Consider the following 6,145-nt stretch of genomic DNA (forward strand, 5'->3'; position numbering starts at 1 on the left):
TGTCCCCTCCTCATGAGAGATGTTCTAGTCCATCACCTTTGTGGCCCTTCTTTGAACTGTCTTAAGTTTGTCCGTGTCTGTCTTACACTGAGGAGCCCAGAACTGGACAGAGTGCTCCAGATGTAGCCTCACCAGTGCTGAGCAGAGGGGACCCACTCCTTCGATCTGTGGGCAGTACTTTTCCAAATGCAGCCGAGGACATCCTCAGCCTTCTCTGCTTTCAAGGGCATGCTGCTTGTTCAAGTTCAACCTAGTGTCCAGCAGGACCCCAAGTCCTTTTCTACCAAGCTGCTTTACATCTGAGTGGCCCCCAGCATATATTTGTGTATGAGGCTGTACCTCCCCAGGTGCAGGACTTTGCACTTGTTGAACTTCCTGAAGTTCCTGTTGGCCCATTTCTTCAGGGTGTTGAGGTCCCTCTGGATGGCAGCACGACCCTTTGAAATATCAGTCACTCCTCTCAGTTCAGTGTCATTTGCCAACCTGCTGAGAGTACACTTTGCCCCATCATCCAGATCGTTGATGAAGATGCTAAGCAAGACTGGACCCAGCACTGACCACTGGCACACACCACTAGTCACTGGCCTCCAAATAGACTTCGTGCCACTGACTGCCACCCTCTGGGCCCCACCATTCAGTTTTCAACCCACCTCACCAGGCACGTCCAGCACAGATATCAACAGCTTCTCTACGAGGATCTTATGGGCCACCGTGTCAAAGGCCCTTCTGAAAACCATGCAGTTCACAGGATCTGAAGGAGCCAAGCCTTTTCTTCATGTGAGTATTTTCACAATTTCAGATTTGTCAGACTTCTCCATACCAAAATTCAGTGGACAGTTTGCCTTTGTTGATGGACTCTTTACAGGGTAGTTTTGTCTGGCCCTGGCAGAAAGCACACCTTCCCAATGAGGAGAAGCCTTCCAAAGCTCGTTGATTCAACCTTTCCCTGGATTTGTCTCAGCCTTGGATCAGAGACTCCGTGGATAGACAAGAGCAGACTTCTCAGCCCTGAGGAATGCCAGTGTTTAAAGCTGTGTAAATTCTCACTCATCTTTCATCACTGAACACTACCTCTTGCTAAGCTATTAGAGCCACATTCACATGCCCAAGAGATTTCGTGAGTGATTAATAACAAAGGGATGATTGTTATTTAATTACAGCCAAGAGTATTAGGGAAAGGTATTATACAGTGAATGCACCTGCAGAACAGACTTCTCAGTATAGATCCTTTACATGGCTGGAGCCATATTGCTAAATACACTGTGGGCATAATGACTCTAAGGAATCTTATGCAAGAATTAATTAATAAATGTTGAAGTGAGTTTGATAAAGGAAGTGATCACATGGGTGACATCTATATACAAGTGGGTATAAATAACTTAGTACTGACTTTGTTGAAATCCATTTGTCTTCCATCCAACTGCTTTCGAATAATATCCCTCAAGGTAAGCCTTTCTCAGCGTACTCTATAATACGGGAATCAGGAGGAAAATGATGTAGAATAATCTATTTGTGACTGTGGAGTTGTAGACTAAAGAGTAGGTAGAGAAATTTGGGATAGTAGACTATAAATATTTAAAGCTGTTAGATTTATAACCTCACTTCCTTATGAAATATTACAAGATTTTATAACAGAAATGAATGTAATATTTGAACTTAGAAAACAAATAATCATCAGGAAGTACATATTTGAAAACTGATATATAAATATTCATTTATTTGTCTGTAAAAAGCTCCATGCCTGACTTATTTGGAAAATCATTCTAAATTTAGAGTAACCTGTGACTGTAGTTAAAAAACAATCTTCCATTTAATGTATATCAATTCAAGACTTTTAGCTTCAGAAGAATTCTTTACGCATTTCTGTAAGGTCAAGCACAGCCAGAACTTGAGGATCTCCAAACATCATATCTATCATTAGGAAAATTTATGATACGTTAGATCAGTCTCAACACAGGTTAGAATAAATGTTTCACTACAAAGTGGGAGAGATTTTTGTGATATGAAACAAACTCATATAATGAATTGAAGATTAACTGGAGTTAATAGAAGTAATCCCAGAATATCTTTTCATTTACACAGTGTTTCGTGATATCTGCATTTAAACATGCAAAGAATTGTTCAAACATCCTGTTAGATCAAGGAAAATGTGAAAACTGCAAACCAAAAGAATTTTGAATTGCATCATTTTGACGCTAAATTGCACTTTCACAGAGTCTGTTGACTCACTTGAAACAACACCAAAATAAATATTTTCAGTCAGATTTGTAGAGGACTTCAGTAAAATTTGAAGGATACATAAATATCATCATTTCTGTAACATGTGCATTTGCTATGATAAGGGTAAAAAATTAATTGTATCAAGCAGAAATATATTCAGGCTACAAAAGAATGGTTTTCTAAGCTAATGTCTTCCCACTTCCAGAGTCAAGAGATAACATTCTGCCTAATATTTTACTTAACTCACCAGGCACACCAGTCTGCTGTGTGGCTTTTTTTCTTGTCTTTGGATTAAACAAAAAAATGATTGTAATTCTGCTGATGTCTATGTCTGTGGTGGTGTACAGTGGTAAGTGGCAATGTATTTTTATAATTATTTGACATTATGCCAAAATACTATTTTAAGTATGACCATTTGGAAACAATCCTTTAGAAACATGTCTTCTCTCCCCTCAAATTTGGATGTTGTTGTTCAACATCCAAATGCACTTAAATAGGTTTATTTATGAAGTACTTATAAAAATATTTTTCTCAGGACATCTAATGAAGCAAGAAATATTTAGTGGGGTTAAAAATATAACCAAAAAATTACTACTTCCCTTTGCTAGCACTTGGTCTATTTAAATCTTTTAGACTCCAAAAATTGCAGGTTACATGTACAGAGATTCTACTCATTAAGTACACGTGTATTGTCTTAATTCTCCAAACTGCTCAGTGCATCCTGAAATATAACCTCTGTTCACATAAAGCTCCTCTTTCAAATTTTACTATGAATAGGATTTTTTTCTCTTTAGATTTTATTGTTGTAACTCATTAGATTTTATTGTTATGATTGAATGAACATCCCAGAGACAGGGATGGGGGAACATCTCAAATTTCTGCAGTCCCTGCACTGTGTATGAATGTCAGTAAGAGTTGTGAAAAGAAGGACTCTTAGAAAGTCTAACACCATTTCTGGTCAATCCACAGGGTTATTTCTAAAGGGAAAAAAAAAGCTCAGGACAAACTCTGCACTGACCTACTTCAGCTTCACCAATTGCCTCTCTTCTGAGTGTTGCTTGCATTGGAATTCAAAAAAACCCCTGGATCTAACATAAGAAACCACACAGGGTAAAATATATTGATGAAGCTGAACTCTAAGTCTCCTCTATATGGAGAGAAATCATTGAGAATATTCACATTTCCCACTGCAGTGATAGAGAATGCTAAAATACCTGCACCATTTATTAATTTAAAAAAATTATTCTAAATTTTTAATAGAATTTTTTAATAAAATGTTTAAATTTTATTAATTTTTTTATGTTGATAGTGCACTCAAAAATATCTGGTCACTCATAAATTTTTGTCACATAACATTTGAAAGAAACCCCAAAAACCTCAAAAGGCTGTGCAACAGTGTTTAGATTCTTTTCGCCCAGCTAAGCACAATCTAAGCAAAAAGATTTAAAATGTTACCATGTTTAGGTTTGGAGAGGATAATTGATTTATATTTGTGTGGGATCTATTCTGCTGATCTCTGCTTTGAGACTGAAGCAAATATCCGTACATGAAGTAGCATCTTTGAGAGGAGTTAATGTGATTTACCTTGAATAAATCAAATAGGTAGGGTTTGATGCACCTTGACTTTTCCTGGCACAATCGATATTTCTTCTCCCCAAGGATTATAATGACTGCACCTGTGCCCTGTATTATAACATTTTAATGAGCCACAATTGCAAAAAAAAACCAAAACAAAACAAAACTGGAGGTACACTGATTGTTTTTTGATGGGCTTTTTTTCAGGCAACACTTCAGAAAACTCTTGTCAGACTAGGAAAGTCACAGATGCAGAAACAATTTTACACGTAACTGAATGTTGAAAGAAATTCCATGGATAACATATACAAAGGGAAAGCCCAAGAGCTGATGTATGACACAAGTCTCAGAATATGTGCCAAGTTTTTTAGCAGATTTTAGAGAAAGGTGAGAGAAGCTGACATCCTCAGGGTCTTCTGAGATTTAGAGGATTGAGTTTTGTAGTGCAACCTTTCACTGGCTGTACAGGCAATGATATAGGACCAGTAGCTCCAAATACATGATACCAAAAGAAGAAAAGAGAATAATTAATCCAGAAAGTATTTTCTCTTTGTTCCTCCCCCTCCCCCTCAATTTAAACAAAAGTGAGCAATCTTGTTAGCAAACATCGGTTCATTGATCTTGACTTAGTGACAATTGGAAATACTGTTCTTTGTAATGAGAGGATTAGAAGAGCCAATGGTTTACCAAGCTGCTGCCCTTGTGGCAGAGATTCTTTTCCAGGGGGAACTTCAAACATTTATGTGTTAATTGTGTGTACAGTTCAGTTTGCTGAGAAGAACTAAGTGCAAGTGAAGGATACTGGAGCAATCACAGCTTCCAGCAGCCCTGGAATATGGATCCATCAATTTTCTCTTCTGATGCATTTCAAATGAATGGGATTTTCATGTTTTTCAAAGTTTTGCTGAAAAGACTAAATGATCAATGGCTGTTCATCAACGGACACTGTGTTTGAGCCATGGTGTTATGCAAACCTGGCCCTAGATGCACTTGGTAGAACACAGCTCAGAGGAAGGATATTTGTCATTGCAGAGGAAATACAGGGTTTAAGCCTGAAAATAAGGGTCAGTTTTTCTTTAGCAAGCATATATACAAATATAGCATTCAATGCTGTTATTGAAAATCATGCCATTATTTTTCTTGAATCTAAATTCCTTATGGCCATCAAGCTTTCAACAGACTTGTTCCAGTTCTGTGAAAAGGACAACCTTTATCGGGAGACCTTTTCTGGATTGTGGAAAGCAATTTTTTCCCCTTGGATCTGCTGCAATGATGGACATTTCTGACAAATTACTGTTTATCTGAAAGCTTCTTGTGACTAAGGCTTTCAGGAAAAGAATAACACAAGAGGTAGCACCTCCTTCTCCCTCACTCAATCCCCTATCCATATCTTGCAACTGAACTTGAGAAATGAATTGCTGGATTGTTACCATGAACATCTTGTTCATGCCCACAAAAGTTGTGGGCATCCTGAGAAAGCCCTTATATGTGATTAAAAAAAATAATAAAATCCTATTTTTCCTAAAACTTTGCTAAACATGCAGTTAAGCTTTACACCTAAAAAGCCGCTACTCTGCTTTACTCTCTTCCACCTATATTTATGGCAGGAAAATGTAACAGATGAGCAAGAGAACTCTTTCCCAGAATCTTTTTTAGAGAAAAAGGACAGCTTTCCTTATGCCAGTTATTCTGAGACATAAGATATGCCATATATTTAACATTATGGGTTTTTTTAGTTTTCAGTTTTTAGATTCTTGAGACAGTAAATACCCTTGACTTACTATGTTTTTAAAGAAAAGTTAAATTTAAATAAATCCAAAGTAGCACATTTTCTTCTAAAATCATCCAGAGGAAAAGAACAGGTTAAAAAATGGGAAGGGAGATAACAAGTATTAGATTTCACTCTAATTCAAGTCTTGGCAAACAGAAAAAAAATGAAAGTGTTGAAAATATACCAAATATACCACAGCATCCTCAAAAAGAAAAAGAGATAATTAACTTTATGAATAAATAAATAGTGATAGGAAGAGAGGCAATGAGGCAATAAGGTAATAGCCAAAAAGGACTCAGAAAAACCAAACAACTTGTCTTCAGGTAACCTTGCTTCAAATAAGAGCACAGATTTACAGAGTAGAAATATTTGGGGCATACTTGGGCACTAAAATAGTTTTAAATAATTCTCCTGATTTATCCCAGTAAGGGCTAATGTTCAGGTGAGCACGGGAAGACAAAGGTTAGCACACCCTCAACAGCAATACCTGTCTAATAAAGACTGGTTTTTGAGCTGAAGTGGATGGGACTTACCTCTATGCTTCTGGGCTTTCCTGGGTGTGGGTGGAGCTGAGCAAGT

Source organism: Pseudopipra pipra, chromosome 1 (assembly GCF_036250125.1).
Source record: "Pseudopipra pipra isolate bDixPip1 chromosome 1, bDixPip1.hap1, whole genome shotgun sequence".
In the NCBI taxonomy this organism is placed as follows: domain Eukaryota; kingdom Metazoa; phylum Chordata; class Aves; order Passeriformes; family Pipridae; genus Pseudopipra; species Pseudopipra pipra.